Source organism: Anabrus simplex, chromosome 9 (genome assembly GCF_040414725.1).
Source record: "Anabrus simplex isolate iqAnaSimp1 chromosome 9, ASM4041472v1, whole genome shotgun sequence".
Classification (NCBI taxonomy): domain Eukaryota; kingdom Metazoa; phylum Arthropoda; class Insecta; order Orthoptera; family Tettigoniidae; genus Anabrus; species Anabrus simplex.
In genome coordinates this window covers 102,910,568-102,934,161 of record NC_090273.1, presented here as the reverse complement: position 1 = coordinate 102,934,161, position 23,594 = coordinate 102,910,568, and the positions used below count along the sequence as shown (strand labels likewise).

Genomic DNA, 23,594 nt, shown 5'->3' with positions numbered 1-23,594 from the left:
TTGCAAACGGCGTCCAATGAGATCCCACACGTGTTCGATTGGTGAGAGATCCGGAGAGTACGCTGGCCACGGAAGCATCTGTACACCTCGTAGAGCCTGTTGGGAGATGCGAGCAGTGTGTGGGCGGCATTATCCTGCTGAAACAGAGCATTGAGCAGCCCCTGAAGGTACGGGAGTGCCACCGGCCGCAGCACATGCTGCACGTAGCGGTGGGCATTTAACGTGCCTTGAATACGCACTAGAGGTGACGTGGAATCATACGCAATAGCGCCCCAAACCATGATGCCGCGTTGTCTAGCGGTAGGGCGCTCCACAGTTACTGCCGGATTTGACCTTTCTCCACGCCGACGCCACACTCGTCTGCGGTGACTATCACTGACAGAACAGAAGCGTGACTCATCGGAGAACACGACGTTCCGCCATTCCCTCATCCAAGTCGCTCTAGCCCGGCACCATGCCAGGCGTGCACGTCTATGCTGTGGAGTCAATGGTAGTCTTCTGAGCGGACGCCGGGAGTGCAGGCCTCCTTCAACCAATCGACGGGAAATTGTTCTGGTCGATATTGGAACAGCCAGGGTGTCTTGCACATGCTGAAGAATGGCGGTTGACGTGGCGTGCGGGGCTGCCACCGCTTGGCTGCGGATGCGCCGATCCTCGCGTGCTGACGTCACTCGGGCTGCGCCTGGACCCCTCGCACGTGCCACATGTCCCTACGCCAACCATCTTCGCCACAGGCGCTGCACCGTGGACACATCCCTATGGGTATCGGCTGCGATTTGACGAAGCGACCAACCTGCCCTTCTCAGCCCGATCACCATACCCCTCGTAAAGTCGTCTGTCTGCTGGAAATGCCTCCGTTGACGGCGGCCTGGCATTCTTAGCTATACACGTGTCCTGTGGCACACGACAACACGTTCTACAATGACTGTCGGCTGAGAAATCACGGTACGAAGTGGGCCATTCGCCAACGCCGTGTCCCATTTATCGTTCGCTACGTGCGCAGCACAGCGGCGCATTTCACATCATGAGCATACCTCAGTGACGTCAGTCTACCCTGCAATTGGCATAAAGTTCTGACCACTCCTTCTTGGTGTTGCATTTGCTCTGTCAGTCAGTGTATTATGATTTGTTATTAATACCTAGTCAGATATCGTTGCAAATTACAGCAGTATATTAGAAAATGATCCTACTCTATGGTGTAGTGGTTAGTGTGATTGGCTGCCACACCCAGAGGCCCGGGTTCGATTTCCGGCTCTGCCACGAAGCTTGAAAAGTGATACAAAGGCTGGAACGCGGTCCACTCAGCCTTGGGAGGTTAGCTGAGTAGAGAGGGGTCAGTCCCCACCTCAGCCATCATTGAAATGGTTTTCCGTGGTTTCCCCACTTCTCCCCCAGACAAATGCCGGGATGGCACCTAACTTAAGGCCACGACCGCTTCCTTCCCTCCTCTTTGCCTATCCCTTCCGATCTTCCTATCTCCTCACAGGGACCCTGTTCTACATAGCAGGTGAGGCCGCCTGGGCGAGGTACTGGTCCTCCTCCTCAATTTTATCCAGACCAAATGTCTCACGGTCCAGGACACTGCCTTTAAGGCGGATGAGGTAGGATTCCTCGCGTGGGATAAAACTAACCCTGGAGGGTAAACAGATTAAGAGAGGAAGAATATTTGAAAATGACTCTTTTTCAGCAAACAGTAGTAAAATTCCGGATAGTGACGCTGGAAATTTAATGCGTCGAGCAACATACAAACCATCTTAAATACTCGTAGAATGTTGTACAATTCTTCACGACAGGCTGTACTCAATTTCTTCAGAAAGATGTAGGTGGAAATAGAGGCTTCTTATGCTAGCCTGTAAAAATGTCCCAGAGTGATTCAGTCCGGTAACATTTGTCCCGGTTGATAGAGTAGACCAGAATTGACATTGAAGTTCTTAATGCTCCTGAACTTTGGTTGTATGTAATGGTCCACTTTCATCCTCAAAGATTGCTTCTTTGTTAGGCAACAACTTTTAGACTATCGTCATAATGGGCATTTACCCACAGGTTATATAATTGTCATCTTCCAAATTCACCATTATTGACGATCGTGGCTTTCTAGGTGGCTGAAGATACAATTTCTAGAAACACAAGCTCTTATAAAATGTTGGCACATAAAACCTTCGGAAGCTATTCGGTTTTGAAGAACAAGAAGGTGACATGTTTTCTAATTTTCTCATGATTTCTACAACATCTTTTCTTTGACTCATACCTTCATTGTTTTTGTACAAAATATTGCTTCGGCTTTAGTACGTCCTTGTATAGATTTTGCTGTCCTCCCTGCCCAGCCTGTATTAAGCCTAGTTTACACGACAACACAAGGTTCCATGGCTAAATACGTGAAAGTAAATAAATGGGTAATTGATTACAGGGACGCACAAGTAAATAATGTAAATTCTTGATAAATCATCTCCATGTAACTTCTCACATCCTTGTAGCAACTAGAGCTGTAGCAATTATGTTGTTAGTGGCACGAAAGGCTGAGACAGGAACAAGTAGGCAAACAAACAAATATGGAATAGGGAATTGATAAATAACGTCACCTTTAGGATGTTCTGCTATCTTACTGGAAGACATAGTTGTCGAAGATCCTGAAACTGTATAAGAATCTAAAAGGAAAATTTGACTCTACATCTTAATGTGATATTTTGTAAATGTTAATAAATCACACTAAAAAGATTTGAATAACTTCTTCTTTAGGAAACATTTCTTCCTTAAAAGGAATCCAGTGATGTTGAACGAGGGAATTTATTTTATGTACAGATTTTTTATATCTTTTAAACTCTTTAGTCTGCCTAAACTAATTTTGAGTATGTATGTATGTATGTTTAGTCATCATCCCGGAGGCTGGTTGGATCCTCAACAGTTCCACCATGAGTTGTCATACATGTCCTAGGCATCACTGAAGATGCGTAATAGAGAAATGAGGAGTGAAGTAGTTTCCCGTTGCTTTCCTCACCGAGCCAGAAGTTGCTATTACATATCAGTCTGCCAAGCCCACTGAAATGCATGCACCAACCGACCCTATGAGCAACAGTTTCACACCATTCATAGCAGGGACTGGCTGCGTAAGGAATGGCATTACTAACATCACTCATACCTCAGTCACTTTCATATAGTCAAAGCCAAGGATAAGACAGAGACAGATCAATGAAAGTAACAAAATTGCTCTAGCCTATACCAGAAGACATAGTGCAGTGTAAACACTAGGTCGCGCCAGCAAAGGCATAATTTTTTTAGTAATAAATCAATAAAACTATCTGAAAAAGAAAACACGTGGTAACAGTATTATACTTGAAAAAACGAACAACTTAAATTAATTCAAAAACAATTCAAATTACGATAATCATAATAATAATAATAATAATAATAATAATAATAATAATAATAATAACAATGAAAATGAAGGTGATAGCTTAATTTGAATGAACTCAAATGACAAGTAACAATGGGCCAAGCAAATTTCCACGCCTGATCAATATAATAATCTTTCCTCCTTAGTCCGTTTACCATCCAGGTGGGCTGTTCCTTCGGACTCAGTGAGGGATCCCACCTCTTAACGCTTCAAGGGCAATGTCCTGGAGCGTGAGACACTGGGTCGGGATACAACTGGAGAGTAGGACCAGTACCGCGTCCAGGCAGCCTCACTTGCTATGATGAACAGGGGCCTTGGTAGGGAATAGGGAGATTGGAAGGGATAGAGAAGGAAGAGGGAAGAAAGTGGCCGTTGCCTTAAGTCAGGTACCATCCCTGAATTTGCCTGAAGTAGAAGTGGGAAACCACGGAAAACCACTTCGAGGTTGGCCGAGTAGGGAATTGAAACCCCCTCTAGTCAGTTGACCGCCCGAGGCTGAGTGGACGCACTTCCAGCCCTCGTACCACTTTTCAAATCTCATGGCAGAGCCGTGAATCGAACCCAGGCCTCCAGGGGTGGCAGCTAATCACACTAACCACTACAGCACAGAGGCGGACATAATAACAATGATAATAATAAATGCAAGTACTGTTCGAAAAAAGTTGAAGTAAGCGGGAAGGACATAACGGGAAATGACCTGTTTAATAGGCAGGTTATTAGATGCTCATTAAGAATCCTTACATAGTTTACCAAATAATTTTAATACGAGGATAATAATAATTATTATTACTATGGGAGCACTAAAAATAAAGCTCCTAAAAGTAAAAATACAGTGCGTTATTGACCTAGCTAGGGAGGGGACGGGGCGTAGCCAAAGGTCAATGGACGGAATAGCTAGCTGGACTCGCGCCAATGACAGAGCAACGGTTTTTGAGCACATGGCAGACTCCGAAGGTGAGAAGAGAGGAATTCATTAACATCCCTAGCTAGGTCAATAACGCACTGTATTTTGACTTTTAGGAGCTTTATTTTTAGTGCTCCCATAATAATAATTATTATTATCCTCGTATTAAAATTATTTGGTAAACTATGCAAGGATTATAGATTTGAGTGTGATTTGGTAGAATCTGATGATGATCTTTCAGGAACAAAATATGTCTTATTTTAATAAAGTTGTTTATTTCTCAGGTAGTTTATAGTTTTATTTCATAAAATTAATTTTGGCAGACTGAAGTAGTTAACAGTTATAAAATAACTGAGTACTTCCGTGAAACTACTGGACTTTTCATTATTATGTACCTTCCTCCCTGTGAGTTCATTCATGAAGGTATTCCTACTGGTATGCAGTTTGTTACTGAGTTCATCAATTCTCAGTCCATTCACATTTATCTCTCAGAATAGATTCAAGCGTAAAACAGTAGTGCGTTTTAATTTGATTTTAAAAGTTGTATAGTTAACATCCTTCGAACACGTTTCGATCACATACAGATCGAGATAATTCGCTATTTCGCCACATCCCCACTTAATTTTTAAAACAAGTAACGGATAAAAATGTTTGAAAGTTTGCAGATGGCTAAAATGTGTTAGCGTAGCCGCAAGCGTATTGTAATAATAGCCAGTTACGATACTTAGTTGTAAAACCTTGTACCGTTATGTTAACTAGCCTTTAATGTCCATATTGATCCGAGGAACACTATTGTTAGAGGATAGTCCCGAGTTGTTGTCCGGAATACTTCTTATCAGATAGTGACACCAGTTTTTGGACGCGTTTATACAATGAATAACAACAGACTAAGTAAACAAATTTTCAACTTATTGAACAGTTTCAAATCCAAGCCAACATAGTTCATTGACTTAGCCAGGGCGGGGAGGAGATGAATAACGCTGGAATTAAAATAGATACGATAGGAAACAGAACACGTTTCAGAGAAGTAACACGAAAGACAGGATTTCAGGAGAGAAAGAAATTAATAAATGGAAGAAAATGGAGTCATGAGGAATAGGAACGACATTCTCAGAAAATGTAGGAAGTTTAGAAACGAAGAAAGTTAAATGCAAAGAAAAGTAACCAAAGTTGATTTATCGTACCCTCAAAAGGGTTATTCGAATAATAATAATAATAATAATAATAATAATAATAATAATAATAATAATAATAATAATAATAATAATAATAATTGTTTTATGTCCGCCCAAAATGTTAGTTATTGACAGAAGCCGCGGTGTCGGAATATTGTCACGCTGGAATTCCTTAACGTGCCGGAAGCTACAGACACGCTATTGTTACATTTAAATGACCCTTTAAAGGCATATTACAGGCTTTGTTTTACTGTTGTGAAGATATTTTCAGAGAAACAAGGATGATTGGTGTAACAAACCAAATAAATTATAATTACTGTATAACGAGCCGCCGGGGGCCGCGGTTCCCTTATATCAATATACTCAAAAGGTATCCCTAAACAATCTCCGAAAGTTTGTCGGTGGAGTTAGGCTTCACCCAGTATTTGCATCTATTATAAATACCTTCTCACATTTACACGCAAATTCAACAGTTTTTATTCACCCTTGAATTCTAAGTGCTATAACCGGACTCCGAGTACGGTATTGTTACAGCATAAGACCAATTTGTGTACGTGGTAATTTTGTTCCTCAATTTCAGTTCAATTTTTTCCGAGGCTCTCGAGGAAAGATACTTGCTACTAAATACATAAAGAGAAAGTTTCATGCGGGGATTATTCTAGAGCTATTTACGACCAGCAATTTCCGCTTAACAACCTCAACATGTTTTTCGAAAATAAATCGAGAAATGTTATCACAGTATTAAAATGCAAAAGCAAAGAGTTCGTTATGGAAATTTGACGTTACTTGAACCACGCCAAATTCTCGTGCAGGTGGCTCCCACTATTTGTAACCTCAACACTGAGTGGGGCAACTTAGTCCCATGCTCGGTTGCATTTCCCCGACAGGAAATAATTCGGTACGCATTTATTTTGTAGGTTGACTGAATACCAATCCATTTACTTTTCTAGAAGTGAGCCCACGTTCCTAGCACCGAACGATCACGTATCCGACATACTTGACATAGCCCTATTGCGACATATTCCTCAAAGGCATAGCATTAAGGTAGTGAACGACCTGGGGTCGAGGCACCAACCAGTGATATTTACACTAGATGCGAACCCAGAGGAATATGAGAAAAACCCCAGACGCCGGCTCAACTATAAAGCAGCCAACTGGGGCAAATTCGAACGCAAGCTAGACACACTCCTACAGGGAGTGAAAAGCAGATGGCAGACTCATGTGAACCAACAGTTAAAGAAATACTTTGGACACATCGGCAGGAGATCAGAGACAATGGACAAACTGATAATCGAGGGGAAATTTGGCGGCCGAAGACCCAGAGCACTTGTACAAGAATGCACAGCAATGGTGTCCTGACATAAACGATCAACACTGCCCCACTCCAGTACTGCAAAGGAAGAGAAGGGACCAGTTACGTCCCAAAAGAATGTTCATCAATTAAATTGACTGTGCAGAACACACTATGCACTGCTATTCACTTAGCGCTTCAATTGTCTACGAAGTTTCCGTACCAATTGAAGGATTTATCTTGCAGTTTTTCGATGCCCCTCTCGTAAAATGTTGAGAACGAGTTTCATTATTGCTCTTAGGTCATCTCTTTCAAATATGCTCCCTTCCCCCCCCCCCCACACACACACACATACACAAAAGAGATGAAAATCACTTGGTGCTAGATCAAGAATATACGGTGAATCTCCTAAAAACGACTCACTGCACTTTGGCCTTAGACTTCCTCCAAATGAGGAATGTCGGAGTTGGGACATTCTTTGCTTGGACCACTGCTGTAGTCGACCATCCACCTTCAACTGGCTTTTGTCAACTTGCATTCGGAAAATATTGGACACGAACCCTACTGTTGACAGCCCTAAAAATGGTTTTCTGCGGTTTCCCATTTTCACACCAGGCTGTACCTTAATTAACCCTGGAGAAGTCGCATTCAATTTGCTACGCGAGAAGTCGCACGTGGTCGAAGATACCGCACCTATAGTGAGCTCAGATAACTCCATACACACCGGTTTTTTGCATTCTCTAGTATTGCTGTTCGCTAATTGTTGTTTATTGTTTACTTTTCTCTTATTATTAAAAAAATACAAGCACAAATACAAACTTATACACCATCTTTGATGTTAAGAGACCTATCACCGCTTTTATTTCTGCCAATGTTGCATAACTAGCATGTCTCTCCCTAGAATAGTTTGCCCTGGTTTTTCTTATCCAAATATTTGTGAAGTTAACAATTTTCTCCAAGATGCTGTTGGGGAAAATAGCTCCCAAGATTCCAGTATGGTAGTTGCATGTCGAGTTTGGCCTATCGGACCTGGAAGATACATTACAATGTTCCTCCTTCTAGCACTTTCTCTATCAGCACTAGGATTTGGAAAATAATTCAATCATGCTTCATCATTTCCACCAATGAACTCGAATACCTGTTGATCTTGATTGGGGTATACTTGAAATACTTCATCCTCAGACTCTGCGCAATCTTCACAAGCACTATCATGGTCACTGATTTCTATCATCACCTGCTCCTTCGAGTATATCAACATCTTTCACGAATCCCTCTTCACGAAAGAGTTGTATTTTAACCAAATCCTGTTCAGTTTGCAGGCGTTCATTCTCCTGTAGCTCTTTTTCAACAATGTCCAACAACTTTCGTATGCTATCTTCATTCATTTCTGTCAATAAAACCCGTCCCATTGGAGTCGCACGCGGTGGAATTGACCGCAATAAACAAATACGCGGAAACTCGCATGCGGTCGAAGGCACCGCACCGATGAAATACTGGTTGCTATGATTCGCTATATGGCACTGTCGGCTATTCACCCGTATGAGACCCCTGCCCACATCCCCACCAAGGATATGATGGAGGGTGATCGTCATCTGTCACCTATATTCCAAGTGATAATAACTTTACCATAACTGCGATTTTTTCCCCGCCATGCGACTTCTCCCGGGTTAATGCCACGGTCACTTCCTTTAAGCAAATTGTATAAACAACTAAGCCGAGCGAGTTGGCCGTGCGGTTAGAGTGCGCAGCTGTGAGCTTGCATTCGGGAGATAGTGGGTTCGAACCCCATTGTCAGCAGCCCTAAAGATTTCTTCTATGATTTTCAATTTTCACATCAGGAAAATGCTGGGGCTGTATCTTAATTAAGGCCACGGCCTTTTCCTTTAACCCCTAGTCCTTTCCTATCCCTTTGTCGCAATACGACATATCTGTGTCGGTGCGACGTTAAGCGAGTAATTTAAAAATAGTTAAAACTGATTTTGTCACTAAGATATTCCGTAGCGTTACCAACCGATACAAAAATGTCAACTGAAACGTAAACAAAGTGCCATTATGGTTGCAATTATTCTAGGGTCGCATTTAGAGATGAACGTCTAGTAAACTTACTTATTGAATTTATTGAATATCCAATAAAAATAGAAGGGAACCATATTGTTCAAAAGCATATTAGGGCCATAGTTTAACAATTACAGACAATTTTCAACAGATTGAACATTATGATGAAAGCTTATTAAAGATGCAGTGGATGAAAATTTAAAAATTATTATAACATTTTTTTATATATATGAAATACAAGTTTGTTCAATTCAGTGTCACAAAAGTTCAGATGGCATACTTGAGTATATCTTGCTCTTTCGAATGCAGGACAATCAAAAATTAAATGCTGCACTGTTTGCGAGGATTCACTAAAGCATAAGTAATCATCTGAGACATTCATATTAAATCGCTCGAAATATGATTTAAATTGGGCATGGGCAGATAGAAATTGTATAAGCACAAAATTAGGCACGAGCACTTTGAACTGGAATCGATGCTGAACCTCAGGAAAGAACAGTTGTTTCGTTTAGTAAACTTACTTATGGGACGCCCCTCGTATGAATTAAGAAGTCCCTTACATCACTTCCAAAAGAATGGATATTAAACCCTGTTGTCAGATGAGCATTACAATACTGAAAGCAGGACTATATCGTACATATGAGAGGAATATACTGTCTAATTGATTACACTTATCGGAACGTGCTCTTTATTGGTGAACTATTTAACGAGCTGCTGGTTGCCATTAATTTATTTCCATTCTGTGATGTGAAACACTACTGTGACAAAAACTAGCTGTGTAACACGTCGTCGAATGGTTTGACATCAATTTGTATACAAATACGGTATAAATATCAGGGCAGCCTGTGTTGTTGCCAGAACAAAAATTTTCTCGTTCTCGTGTAACCGGGACGTCGAAGAGTGAATTGTGAATGAAATATCAGGAAACAAAATATACAAACTAAATCACTTGAAACTATCACCGCTAATATTTCCGAAACGGGTAGCTGCTTTCACATACTGGAAGTGCATACAAGGGTTCACAAATGTGGCCCATAAGTTACATCAATTCCAATAATGCACGGAAAGTGGCTTTCGCTTTGTCTTTAAATAAAATAATTCCTGTTAACATACTGTACAGATAGTAAAAATATACACAATTAGAATCACGATGGTTTCATTGCAGTATCTTAGTGCGAATTTATTCTAAATATTTAAGCATTCCTTTCATTGAGGTTACCTCCAGTTACAAAGGGCACTACATACATAGAATATTTTTAAAATAATATAAAAACGTTGATAAAAAAGGACAGAACAAAACAAAATAAACAATGTGAGTCTGTCTCGCAGACAAACGAAGCATTTACATGTAAAGCATTTTGTTATTAAATTCTAATAAGTGCATTAATTAATACTATCAGTGAACAAACTATAAAAAACGAAATACGCTACTCATAAGACAAAATTTACGATGAAGTGGTGTTCAGTATAGGCTATAGCAATATACTGGAATATTTAGTAAAGACAGCTTAATACTAACCATAAAGAAACTTCACACATCATCTTTGATTGATTGATTGATTGATTGATTGATTGATTGATTGATTGATTGATTGATTGATTGATTGATTGATTGATTGATTGATTGATTGATTGATTGATTGATTGATTGATTGATTGATTGATTGATTGATTGATTGATTGATTGATTGATTGATTGATTGATTGATTGATTGATTGATTGATTGATTGATTGATTGATTGATTGATTGATTGATTGATTGATTGATTGATTGATTGATTGATTGATTGATTGATTGATTGATTGATTGATTGATTGATTGATTGATTGATTGATTGATTGATTGATTGTACTAATGGCGTTAGGCCTCGGAAGTCCATGCGGCCAGCATTTACAGAGTGAGCATCTATTTATGGTACATACAGTTTGTGGTTGAAAAGAAAAAGTCATGTCTTATAAATTAATATTGCAGTCTGATAAATATTGCCAAATTACAGCGCATCATCGTGGAGTTAGGTTTGATAACGGGATGGCAAATTAAGTTGGCAGTGGTCTATTTACCTTCACTAAAGAAAAGTCCAGACGGCTCTGTTGTTGGGAGTACTTCTTTCATGCCAGTATGAAGTGGTTCAAGTCGGCTATTTCTCCAGGGTCCTATGGGCAATGAGGGTTGTCGAAGACCTTGATCCTGTGTAGATGACTCGGATAACATCGTGACCCAGAGACTATCTTATGAAAGATGAATGGTGTCTGAGAGTTAGTTTTAATTTTTCAACCATTTTTGCGTTGGAATGGTGGGCATACAATAGTGCTTTCCTCTTGTAAGCTGTGACATTTTCCAGTACTCAGACCATTCTCTGTAGACCTGTTGTTTGATTATGGGCAGGAAATCAGAATATGGTAACTGTTTGTAATGCAGAGTTCACAAGTTGTAGCTTCATTCGCTAGCTGGTCGACTCTCTCATTCATCGTTATACCACCGTGGCCTTTAATCGATGGGAGATGCACTTCCTGAGATGCTTCATGGGCGGTATAGATTAAGTTCGAAGTGTCTAATATATACTGATGTGTAGACAGTTCCCAACGAGAATTTTGTATCTTTTGAACGGCACATTGTGAGTCAGAAAGTATTAGAATTTTGCGGAAGTGACGAATTCCATAACTAATGGCTGAGTGGATAGCTAAAATTTCTACAGCAACAATAGACGTCGTTTGAGGTAGCGAGTACTTTCTTGACACCTGAGATGCAACACAGAAGAATGCAAAACCCACGCCTGTTGTGGTCTTGGTTCCGTCAGTAAAAATATTAACAAAATTGGTCCACTGGTAGTGAGAAAATCTGATAAACTTTAATTGATAGAAACACTGTTAGTAATGAAGCATGGTAAGAAGAATATGGGAGGTGTAAATATTAGAAGTTCGTACTTTTGTTGAAATACAGGGAGCTTTCAACTGAAGTATGACAGGAATCAAATGTTGGAAATTCTTGAAGCTTTCATATAGTAATGTAGTCCGGTGTTATTGACCGATGTTATTTCTGTCGATTGCTATTCTTAGTAGTCTTAATTTGCTTATCAGTTTATTGGTCCCCAGCGTTGACCGGTGAATAAATAAGGTATTCGCCAGATATTTTCTTCTTATCCTGAGAGGCATATCCTTGGCTTCCGCTAGGAGTGCGTTCGTAGAAGTAGAATTCATTGCCCCTAGACATATTAATATAAGACGATAATGTACTATATCAATTTTTCTGAGAACGTATTGTGGTTCATTTCCATAAAAAATGCTGCCGTAGTCTAATATGGGACGTATTAATGATCGATAGAGTACTAACAATGTTGTAGTGTCCGCACCCCACCAGATTCTAGAAACAGCTCGTAAAGACATTCAAAACTCAATCAATTGTTGTTACCAGGTGCTCGACGTGACTTCTCCAGTTCAGTTTACTATCGAGATGAACTCCTAATAGTTTCGCTGATGAGTTTAGTGGGAAGGAGAACGGGCCGAGGCGTATCGTGTGTGAGGTATGTGAAATCCTTTTTCGACTAAAAATAACAGCAGTTGATTTCTCAGCAGATAAGGTGAGTCCTGTTTGCGCTGTCCATTGCGCTAGGTGTGAAGCTGCCGTGTTTAGCCACGTACATGTCAACCAGAAGCTAGTAGAGCCGGTGGAAATACATAAATCATTCGCATATTGAAGAGCTCTGATCGCAGGACCAAATATTTTATCCAGATCTTCCGTGTATGCGGCATATAATAAAGGACTGAGAATATCACCCTGAGGAAGTCCATTCGTGACAATATGAGGGCCGTAAAGTGTATTGTCATGACGACGGAAATACACTGTTCTTTTGATCAGAAGATTATTGATCCCAGAAATATATATATTGAGGAGGCCTAAAAGTATGAGATTTGATACTAGTACATGGATTATCACACTACCGTATGCCTTAGAAATATACAAAAATATAGCAAATGAATACTTTTTGTTCAAAAAACAGCGTTCTATATCAGTGGTTAATAGACTGAGGTTGTCAAATTGTACTTTTGGCTTTCCGGATTCCAAACTGCGTCGTTGAAAGGACTGCATGATGTTCCATTCGCTATTCAAGCCGAAGTTTCAAGATCTTTTCAAAAGTCTTAGCGATGCAAGTTGACAGTACTATAGGACGATATGATGATGGATCGTTCGGATCCTTCCCTGGTTTCAATTCTGGAACAATTATTTGAGTAGTCCAACCAGTTGGAAAATCACTTTCCTTCCATATGCCGTTGAAGAGCTGAAGAAGGATCTCTTTGGCGCACCGAGGAAGGTTAGATATCATCAAGAAATGGACTTGATCATACCCTGGAGCGGAGTTGGATGATGCCTTCAAGAACAATTCTAATTTACGGAATGTGAATGGTGAGGTAAGTGGGCACATATAGGACGTCCTCTGATTAGAGGATGGCGAATGTAATCTTTCGAACGATGTGGTCAGTGGAGCGATCAAATTTGCGAAGTCTTCAATCCAGTCGCGGAGAGCTAATACATGTGGAGACTTCTTCCTCATTTTATTAATTGTTGACCATACCTTCGATAACCGGGTATCGTTAGACAACTTTTCACAGTAGGTTTTCCACGCCGATTTCAACCGATTCTTTAGGAAACATTCCACTTGGACGTCTGTTTTCTTTTACATTAGATAGTTGTTCCATGTTATTTCACGTTTCAGTCGGCTGAAGACTTGTTTCCTCTTAGCAATCATACGGGAGCATTCCTTGGTTGATCTTATCTGACTGGTCGCCTTACACACGGTTGTCTATACATCTCACGAGCATATCATGGTTCAAACATTTGGTCATTTATAATAATTTTTATAATAGGTAATTTCTGCCCTATTATTATCCTGATTCTGCCGCAACAGTGCCGTAATGTCGGACGTAAGATTCTCCATTCAATAATACACGCATCGTGGGTCGAAATTTACTTTCGGAAGTAATCAGAATCTGTGGCTTTGCAAGAAAAAGGCGATCCAGAGAGGGGTGAGACAAGGCTACAGTTTACTCCCCCTCCTTTTCAATGTCTATACAGAACTGGCGATAAGGGAAATATAAGAGGAATTTGGAAAGACAATCTCAATCCAAAGAAAGGAAATGAAAACCCGGAGATTTGCTGATGATATTGTTATTTTACCTGAGTCTGCAGATGATGTGGAGAAATTGCTGAATGGTATGGACACAATCTTATCGAAGGAGAACAAGATGAAAATAAATAAGTTAACAAAATTAATGGAGTCCAGTCGAACAAAGTCAGGCGATGCAGGAAATATTAGATTAGGAAATGATGTCTTAAAGGAAGTAGATGAATATTGTTACTTGGATAGTAGAATAAATAACGATGGCAGAAGTAAGGACGACATAAAATGCAGGCTATCACAAACAAGGAAGGTCTTTCTTAAGAAATGTTCTCACTTCTTATTTCAAATAATTAGAAATATATTTCTGAAGACTTTCATCTGGGGCGTGGCATTGTATGGAAGTGAAACATGGGCGATAACTAGCTCAGAAAGAAAGGTAATAGAAGCCTTTGAAATGTGGTGTTACAGAAGAATGCAGAAGATGAAATGGGTGGGTCAAATCACAAAATAAAGGGATACTGAATCGAATTGGTGGGAGGAGATCGATTTGGCTAAATGTGATGAGAAGAACACACAGATTGACTGGACATATCTTAAGACACCCGGGACTTGTTGTTTTTTAGGAAATTGTAGGAGGTAAGAAAGATAGGGGCAGACCATGGTATGAATATAACAAGCAGATTGGAGTATATGTAGGATGTAGTAGTTACATAGAAACGAAAAATTTAGCACAGATTAGGGAAGTGTGGAAAGCTGCATCAAACAAGTCAGTGGATTCATGACTCAAACAACAAGTAATATGACTACTGAGTGGTGCGACGTTAAACCACAAGTGAAAGAGAAAATATTTGATTTGAAAAGTGTTAGATTTTTCATTATGACAAAGTGAAACTTGTCTCCTTGTACAAACATATGAGTAGTTTATTTCCAAAAGATCCCAAATCCAAAAAAGTTCAAAATTGAGAGGATGATGGAAAACATACATTGTTAGGAAGCTCCAAGGAAAGGTAAATCGCCAAAATGGCACAAATCTATGGCAAGGAGGGCGTTGAAACTTACGGTTGATGTCAATAACTACACGCATTTCGGAAATGGTGTTCCGACATAAACAATCAACACTGCCTCACTCCAGTATTGAAAAGGAGGTGAAGGGAGCGAACGGGATGTGCTGAAGGCACAGTGTGTGTATTACTATACATCCACCACTGTGTCCATTTCAATCATAACAGTCTTGTAGCAGGCTGTCCACCTGCAGCAATGCGTCAAGCGAGGAGGTGGGGACGCTATGCTTTGTTCATATCGGGACAGTATTTCTGTGCATGCGTGTACCAAATACGACCGTGGGAATTGGCCAAAAGGTAACGTATCCATGCATCTTAAGAGGAGCAATTTCCGAGGCACATGGCCAGCAGCAACAGAACATTTTGTTTAATTAAGATTGCTGTGTTCGATGATTTAATTTAATATTATTTTACTAGTTTGTGCCTTCACTGTAAATATCTTAATTTTTGTCATTGCATATTTAAATACAGTGAGTTATTTGTTTAGTGGCGTATGCCTTTCAGATGGAAGTATTTAGTGTTTAAGTGCCAAAAAGTATAAAATCCATTCTTTTTCTTGAGTATTTCTTAAACTGCGAACGTTTTAACAGAAATACTTTTTATAATAATGACATGGATTTTCGGTTGAAATTTTGCACTCTAATTGTTTTAATCTTGAAAATATTTCTTAGCAGGCAAAGTAGGGTTCACCATACTACTAACATCGTAAAACTAATCAATTTCCTCAATTTTGCGGAAAGTCGAAGGGATAATGGCCTCGGAAATGTTTCGAATTATTACTCTTGAACAGCTCGATAAAAATTAAAAAACCTATTTTCGAAAGTCACTGCCTTAATGCAATTCCCAAAAAACAGCCGAAAATAGCTCGTTTCTTTCTCGTTTCTTTTTTATTAAAATCCTAGCCAAATTAACTTATTTACATAATTCTTCTGTAATTTGTCCATTGGTTCAATACCCTCAGGCATTTTTTTTTATTTTTGAAAAGCGTCCACACCTAATGTAGTTATTAAGTGAAATTCTACATTGACTCACATTAGCGCTTGTATTGTTAGAAAAAGGCAAACTGCTAATATAATCGACCGGATAACGATGATTAAGAAAAGGACTGTACATTTATTTATATTTTATATATTTATTTATTTAAAATTTGTAGCTCATATCCCTAGGAGTTGTTTGCCTGAAGGGCTGCAACTCTGGATTTTTCCTCTTTCCTGACTCGGTAGAGAGCTAAACCACGGACCGAGAAACCGCTCCTCGTAAATATCGTCGTTGTCGGGACAAAACCTCCTTTGTGATAATATTTTTGAAGATATACTGACTCGCAGCACATACATTATGAAGAGCGAGAATGCCCTGACAATATTCACACAATACTGCAGATTAGATGACAGACTGGCCAAAGTTATAAGCTAAAATATTTCACATGGGAGGTTTTGGCTAGGAAGTGACGATATATCAAACAAGTAACTCGGGGAGATGGGAAGAACTGGTTGCAGGCCACCATCTAATTTACCAACAGTTAAATACAGGACAGTACAAGATTCTCAAAAAGACAATGGCTCTATTTCAATACACAACAACAAGGGTAGTGTTCAAATGAAGAACCTAGTGTATTGTAGCTAGTTCTGCCACGAGGATTTTACAAGAAGTTTTTACATGACATATGAACAACGACAACGGCAAACATTTAACTTTAAGCTATTTTTGTTTTAAGGATATTCTAGTGACAATAGCTAATGTACTATATTACCATCCATGAACGCCCCCGTCTCCACTTCTCTTTTTCCTTTTTAGTATAATTAAGTTTTAAAACATTTAAATGTTTTTGTTAATATTTTCAATGTGTGTTTTAATATTAAGACATCAGGAATATGTCCTAGCTAATTGTGCAATAAGCCTAAACATATGTACCTGAAGATGTCTACAAAGCAGACGAAACCTGTTCTACAGTTTTTAATTTTCCTTAAGAAATAAACTGTATCGATCAGGTTGAACAATTGTATTTTTTGCTTACAGTATTTTACGGAAAATGCGGATGATTGCTTGAATCTCTGTATTGTTTCTGTTACAGGATTCCAAGAAGTGAGGATATTCTTTTTTCTACCGTGGATTTCCATCTCAGATAGTCTTATCGGTGAGTACATGCATAATGTGTTAAATCGTTTGGTGTGGTCAGTACATCAAATTTAATATACCTATAGCGCAAACCAAGAATTCTACACCGAGAGGGATAGTTGCGCAGTTTTTTGTCACGTAGCTGTGAGCTTGAATTTCGTAGATAGTTGATCCTGAACCCTACTGTCATTGATCAGAAGATAGTTAACCAAGGTTTCTCCATTTCCATATCAGACAAATGCTTGGGTCGTACTGTATTTATGGTCACGGTCGCTCCCTTTCCTTTCTCATCCCATCCCCACCATAAGACGTGTTGATACGACGTAATAAAAGTATACCCACTGTGAGTGAGGGACGCAGATGTATAATACACCCACGGTATCCCCTGCCTGTCGTACGAGACGACTAAAAGGGGCGATCAAAGGATGATAACATTAGAACCATAAGAATACTTGTGATAAGTACCATTACGTGAGGAACACCATGGCCCGATGTTACTTCCAACTGGTACCACCTTGCGATGAAAACCATGGGTCTACGTTACGTAGGAACAGTACAATTATGTGAGAAACACAACGGCTCTGGGCGTTGTTTCTGGTAATGGTCATCGTGGGTATACTACCGGTCGGTTCCACTGTGTTTAGAATCGGTCTGCGTTGCCTATGAGTAGTACCACTTTATGAGAAACACCATGGGTCTACGTTGCTTGAGAGCAGCAGTAGTACCACTATGTGAGCAACACCGTGAGTATACGTGGCCTGTGACTAGTTCCACTAAGTGAGGAACACCACGGGAATACCGGCGTCCGTCAGGAACACCATGGATCTGCATTGTTTGTGAGTAGTACCGTTCTGTGCGAAACACCAAAGGTTTGTGTTACCTGCGAGTCGTGCCATTGTTTGTGACATACCATGGGTCTACATTACCTGTGATTAGTACCACCATGCGAGAAACACCATGAGTAGCACTATATGAGGAACATCATGGTTCTGCTACACCTGTGATTAGTACCATTATGAGGGGCCATTGACCTACCTGGATTTTGGACCCACTTAGATAATGAGCATCATCCCAGTAATGAAGGTATTGTGAAATGGATCCACCGGCTGTTTTGTTTCACGATCAATTTTCATCGTCTCTGTTTTAGATTCTAGTCAGCGGATACAGTTTGAAGATGTTTAACTTTCGTTTCGTTCACCTCGTACCATTAGGGGCCGATGTCCTAGCTGTTAAGCCCCTTTAAACAACAAACATCGTCATTAATAAAGGTATTCTACCACTAAGTTAAATGAACTTCACGCTGTATTACCACAGATACGCCTTGCACCTTCACAAAGCGAAGATAGTTTAATTTCCCGCAATATAACTTGATAGACAGAAATTAATGGGATTGAAATATGAAGTCAACAATTCTATTAAACTTTCTGTTCAGACAAAATAGAACTGAACGTCCTTTTTTTCACTTCTATGTATAAAATACTAACATGAGAGAAAAATTTAAAGTCTACAGATAAAAATTATAATTTTGTTTAGGGACGTGACAGTGTCGCAAACCTATATACAAGTAAAGTTGCTGTTACGAAAATCAGTCGCTTCGTCACGTATTTATCAAGAAATAAAATTAAACGAAACATTTATATTTTTTTACTATAAAATAGTGACTGCTTCTTTACTCATTGCAGTTATAAGTTATTGATTTTATAACTGTATTTTAGAAACGGTTAGTTATCGAATGAATGGTATTAAAACTGTCATAAATCACAATTATTTAAATAGGAACGAAATCAATCAAAGATAAAATAAATCACAATTTTGAAAATGGTTTCCTTTGCGCTTTGTGAAAATGTTAAGCTTGAAACTCAACAAGATGTATTTTATTAATTTCTTATTGCTGCATTAAGGTCAATAGATGATTTTGTAATGGATTGGGTATTTATTAGAATATTCATAGAGCTGTTAGGACGTATACAGGGTGTTCTTGAAAAAATTTACAATACTTACAGAGGAGGAAGCGTGCAACAAACGAAGGAGAAAGGTCCTATAAACATTGGTCGCAAACCCAATATCTTCGCTTCTCGCTGATGCTCAACAAACCGCGAATGTCCGTCTGGACGCTTTAACGAATGCACGACAGTAAATTTGTAAGAATACAGATGCAGGTGCTTTTTGATAATGTTTAGACACCACGGTCTCTTAATTCCCACTTGCACAGATAAACGGTGTTGAAATTTCGACGACTTCGCTCCAGGCTTTCCTTGACCCGAGCATTGTTTTTTCTGGTGTTCGAACTCTTTTCGGATAGTTACTGTTTTTATTCGCTGTTGAACCCGTTCCGCGCCATTTTGCCGCAAAGTTTTGCATTGCAGACTTTGCTGGATGATCTGCCAAAATACTTCCAGTTCTGCGCATGTTTTCCAAGAATCGTGCTTTGCGTAGCGCTTGACAATGAACACGCGCTGTTTTATCGTGAGCACCACTTTATGTTGCATTCAACTGGTCACTAAACAAGTCTGCTCCTCTCATTCACTCACATGTAATGACACCGCGACGTACTCAGGGCAGAGCATGCGGGAGATGTGACAGCAACGATAGGTGAATCGAATTCACGGTTTCCAGCATTTTCTGTGATAGGCAGTTCTCCTGTTAATTAACAATAGTCATTTCCTGTCCCCCACCCACATGGCACCACAGCTCTTAAAGCGCATTGGTCTACCAAGCGACCGCTGCTCATCCCGAAGGCCTGCAGATTATGAGGTGTCGTGTGGTCAGCACGACGAATCCTTTCGGCCGTTATTCTTGGCCTTGTAGACCGGGGCCAATATCTCACCCTCAGATAGCTCCTCAATTCTAATCACGTAGGCTGGGCGGACCTCGAACCAGCCCTTGGGTCCGGGAATCGAACCCGGGGAATCCTGGTAAGAGGCAGGCGCGCTACCTCTACACCACGGACCCGGCAGTCAATGCCAGTTATTCTTATAAATATTTTCCTGGCCAGTTTAATTTTGCCTACCCTGTATGTGAGTAACGTACTCTGTGAAGTTAACAGATTTATTTCTCTCGATATGCTGAATTTCTCTGTAATACGCCAATGTCTTCTCCCTTGTTTTATCGTCCAGCTTTGTCTCATTGTCGGAAAGCCCTATAACTGTTTAATTGCAGCCTGTAACACACACACTCGGTAATTTAGATTTCACAATGAGAACATGCGAGGGTGTACATTACACAGAAACCTGCACGCCTCTCAGCTAAGTGTACTGTAATGATAGGATGGAGGGCTGTGCCATGAAGTGCACGCTATGTTATACACTGTCACACTTCACCCCTCCTTTCACGAGTGGCATTCTGTACACGATGTAATAGAGAGACATATACACAAGCCTTTGGGCTTCCACCTCAATTGATATAGAGATTTACTCACTCGCGTAGAAAGCGTATCCAAGGAGATGTAACTCGTGAGTAAAGGTTGCATCAAGCCTTGCTCCATTAACAAATGAAGTTGTATGCATACTCAACAAACTAAAGGGGTAACGCTACACCTGCTGTTGCCTTATTGCCAAACTCTAGCTACTGGGAATCTCACCTCAACTAAACAGAATATGCCTACAATGTATTTGTCCCTGAAATAACTTTAGTTTTCCTCAAACATTTGCCTTAACGATGTTCAGTTTTTGAAAATGTTAATAAAATCTAATATCTAATTGCTTATGTTATCAATGGTTATGGTCATGGGTGTAATCGGAAAAAATCCCCAGAACTTCATAAGCGGTAGATTAACACTAACAGTCGGATATTTCATCGCCCTTGACGCTACCAATGGTTTTTCCTTCACAACTAGCTTTACGTCGCACCGACACAAGTCTTATGGCGACGATGATAAGCCTAGGAGTGGGAAGGAAGCGACCGTGGCCTTAATTAAGGTACAGTCCCAGCAATTGCATGCTGTGAAAATGGAAAAACACGGAAAACCATTCCCAGGGTTGTCGACAGTAGGGTTCGAATCCATTATCTCCCGAGACCACGCTCACAGCTGCACGCCCTAACCGCACAGCCAACTCGCCCCGTACCAATAAGTTTATTTTATCTCATCACTCTGAAATTCAGTCCTACTGATATCAGTCTCCTCAAGCCATTTAAATAAGCTCATTTTAAAAATTACTTTTAATTTCATCCCCAGAAAACACTAATAAAGGAACACAGCACACATTACATCTAACGTTCGGATCGCGCTGCAACGCACTAGGCAACATACATTTCGGTTATCTGGGAATCCTCCGCTCTCTCTGCCTCCACTTCCCCGTTACTTATGTAGGCCACACGATAAGCCGGCTGCCAATGAATGCAATGACCTTCGAAAGCACAGAGTGTCGAGCTACGTACAAAATGTTGTGCACCTATAGAAAATCTAATTAGAATTCAAAATCCACAGCCAGTTTCCAGTTTCAACCGAGTCGGGAATGAAATAAATGCCGAAGCATGTCGCACTCCTCTGGGGCAATGAATGGTGACTAACAGATGAAATTGGAGATACTGAACAGCGTTGCTGGAATGATAGATGACAGCGAAAACCGGAGTAGGGCCTACTCAGGTAAAATCCTGTCCCGCCTCCACTTTGTCCAGCACAAATCTCACATGGAGTGACCGGGATTTGAACCACCGAACCCAGTGGTGAGGGGCCTGCGCCTGAGCCAGGGATTCTTAGTAACTCTATGCATATTTTTAATCATTAATACACCGAGCTCGATAGCTGCAGTTGCTTAAGTGAGGCCAGTATCCAGTATTCGGGAGATAGTAGGTTCGAACCCCACTGTCGACAGCCCTGAAGATGGTTTTCCGTGGTTTCCCATTTTCACACCAGGCAAATGCTGGGGCTGTACCTTAATAAAGGCCACGACCGCTTCCTTCCCACTCCTAGCCATTTCCTGTCCCATCGTCGCCATAAGACCTATCTGTGTCGGTGGTACGTAAAGCAACTACTTTTTAATAGCTAGTAGCTTCCTTTCCACTCCTACTACGGAAGAACTAACACACTACGTGTTGCACCAGGTGCTAACTGGGTCGCTCACGCTCTCAGAACACAACTTCACACTATCCCACACACGCAATCTCGAACAGACACTCTCTCACACTCAATCTGACAATTTCGAACAATCCCACACTCGCAATCCCTCACAGAGATTCCCTACACTCGCTCTATCAGTTTCACACTATCTCACACAATCCCACAATTATGCCACTACCAATCCCACACACAAATTAACACTCTTGCACGCCTCCTTGCACACCCTGACACTCTCTCACACTTCCTATATATCCCACACTGGAGGGTGGTGTTCTGGGCGGTTGACTGGCTCCTCTGCAGACGGATGTTTGGCGGAGTCGATGGGGTAGTTAGTCGGGGAGGGGTACCAGGCGTAGGATGATGTTCGGTGGTGTCGCCGTGGATGGTAAGGAGACACCTTGCTGGAGCATCAGATCTAACGGGCTCTCCTGGATGCTTCATTTTCGAGTGCTTATTTGTCTGCTTCTTGACATACCTGTGCCTTGATCTGTGGAACTGTTCAGGTCGCAGCACTCGAACACCACATTCAATGTTCCTCCCCGCGCTACATGGAACTTCTTCACGCGCTTAACCAGGTCTTCATAGTGCTTGAAGCTCTTCTGCGGCGTAGTGCAGGACGGGCATGGCCACTTCTCCGTAGTGTGCGGCTGTAGGACGTGCAGCTGGGTTCCGACAAACAGTTCTGCACCTGCAACAGGCAAGAACACAGCAGCATCAGCATTCAAACTCAGAGGAGGAACAGGGGCAGAATCCAGTGGCTACGCCTGCCAGACATACTGAGAGACGTTCACGGACCGGCCACACACGAGCACTCACCCAAGTCTGAATCCGAAATCATCCTATGATTTATTCCTATCCCATCGTCACCATAATACCTATCTGTACCGTGCGACGTAAATCAACTTGTATCATAATAATAATAATAATAATAATAATAATAATAATAATAATAATAATAGTGCACGTTCCATAATGGGAAATCACCATAAAATGTATTTCTGTAATATCATATTTTAAAAAATTATTGCTACAGTACCCAGCCCGATATCACTGGTGCATACCGGTAAACTGTCCAGCTCCATGTCTAAATGGTTAGCGTGCTGGCCTTTGGTCACAGGAGTCCAGGGTTCGATTCCCGGCGGGGTCAGGAATTTTAACCATAATTGGTTAATTTCGCTGACAAGGAGTGTGAGTGTATGTGTCTTCTTCATCACCATTTCATCTTCATCACAACGCGCAGGTCGCCTACGGGAGTCATTTCAAAAGACCTGCATCTGGCGAGCCGAACTTGTCCTCGGACACTCCCGGCACAAAAAGGCATACGCCATTTCTTTCTACCGGTAAACTTATGCCCTTCACAGATCTGCCCTGGTCGAGGGATATTAATCTTAAATGGTTAATTCCCTTAGCTCGGGGACTGTGTAC

The 23,594-nt window shown here is 40.8% G+C and overlaps 1 protein-coding gene across 3 annotated transcripts in view; it reads left to right on the top strand.

Moving 5' to 3' along the window:
* The window catches only part of LOC136880801 (uncharacterized), a 740,501-nt gene that overhangs the window by 25,899 nt on the left and 691,008 nt on the right, over positions 1-23,594 (top strand). For all 3 annotated transcript variants that reach the window (XM_067153331.2, XM_067153333.2, XM_067153332.2), the window contains exon 2: positions 17,067-17,129. The gene's annotated coding sequence lies outside the window, so the exon portion shown is untranslated. The remainder of the gene's footprint in view (positions 1-17,066; positions 17,130-23,594) is intronic.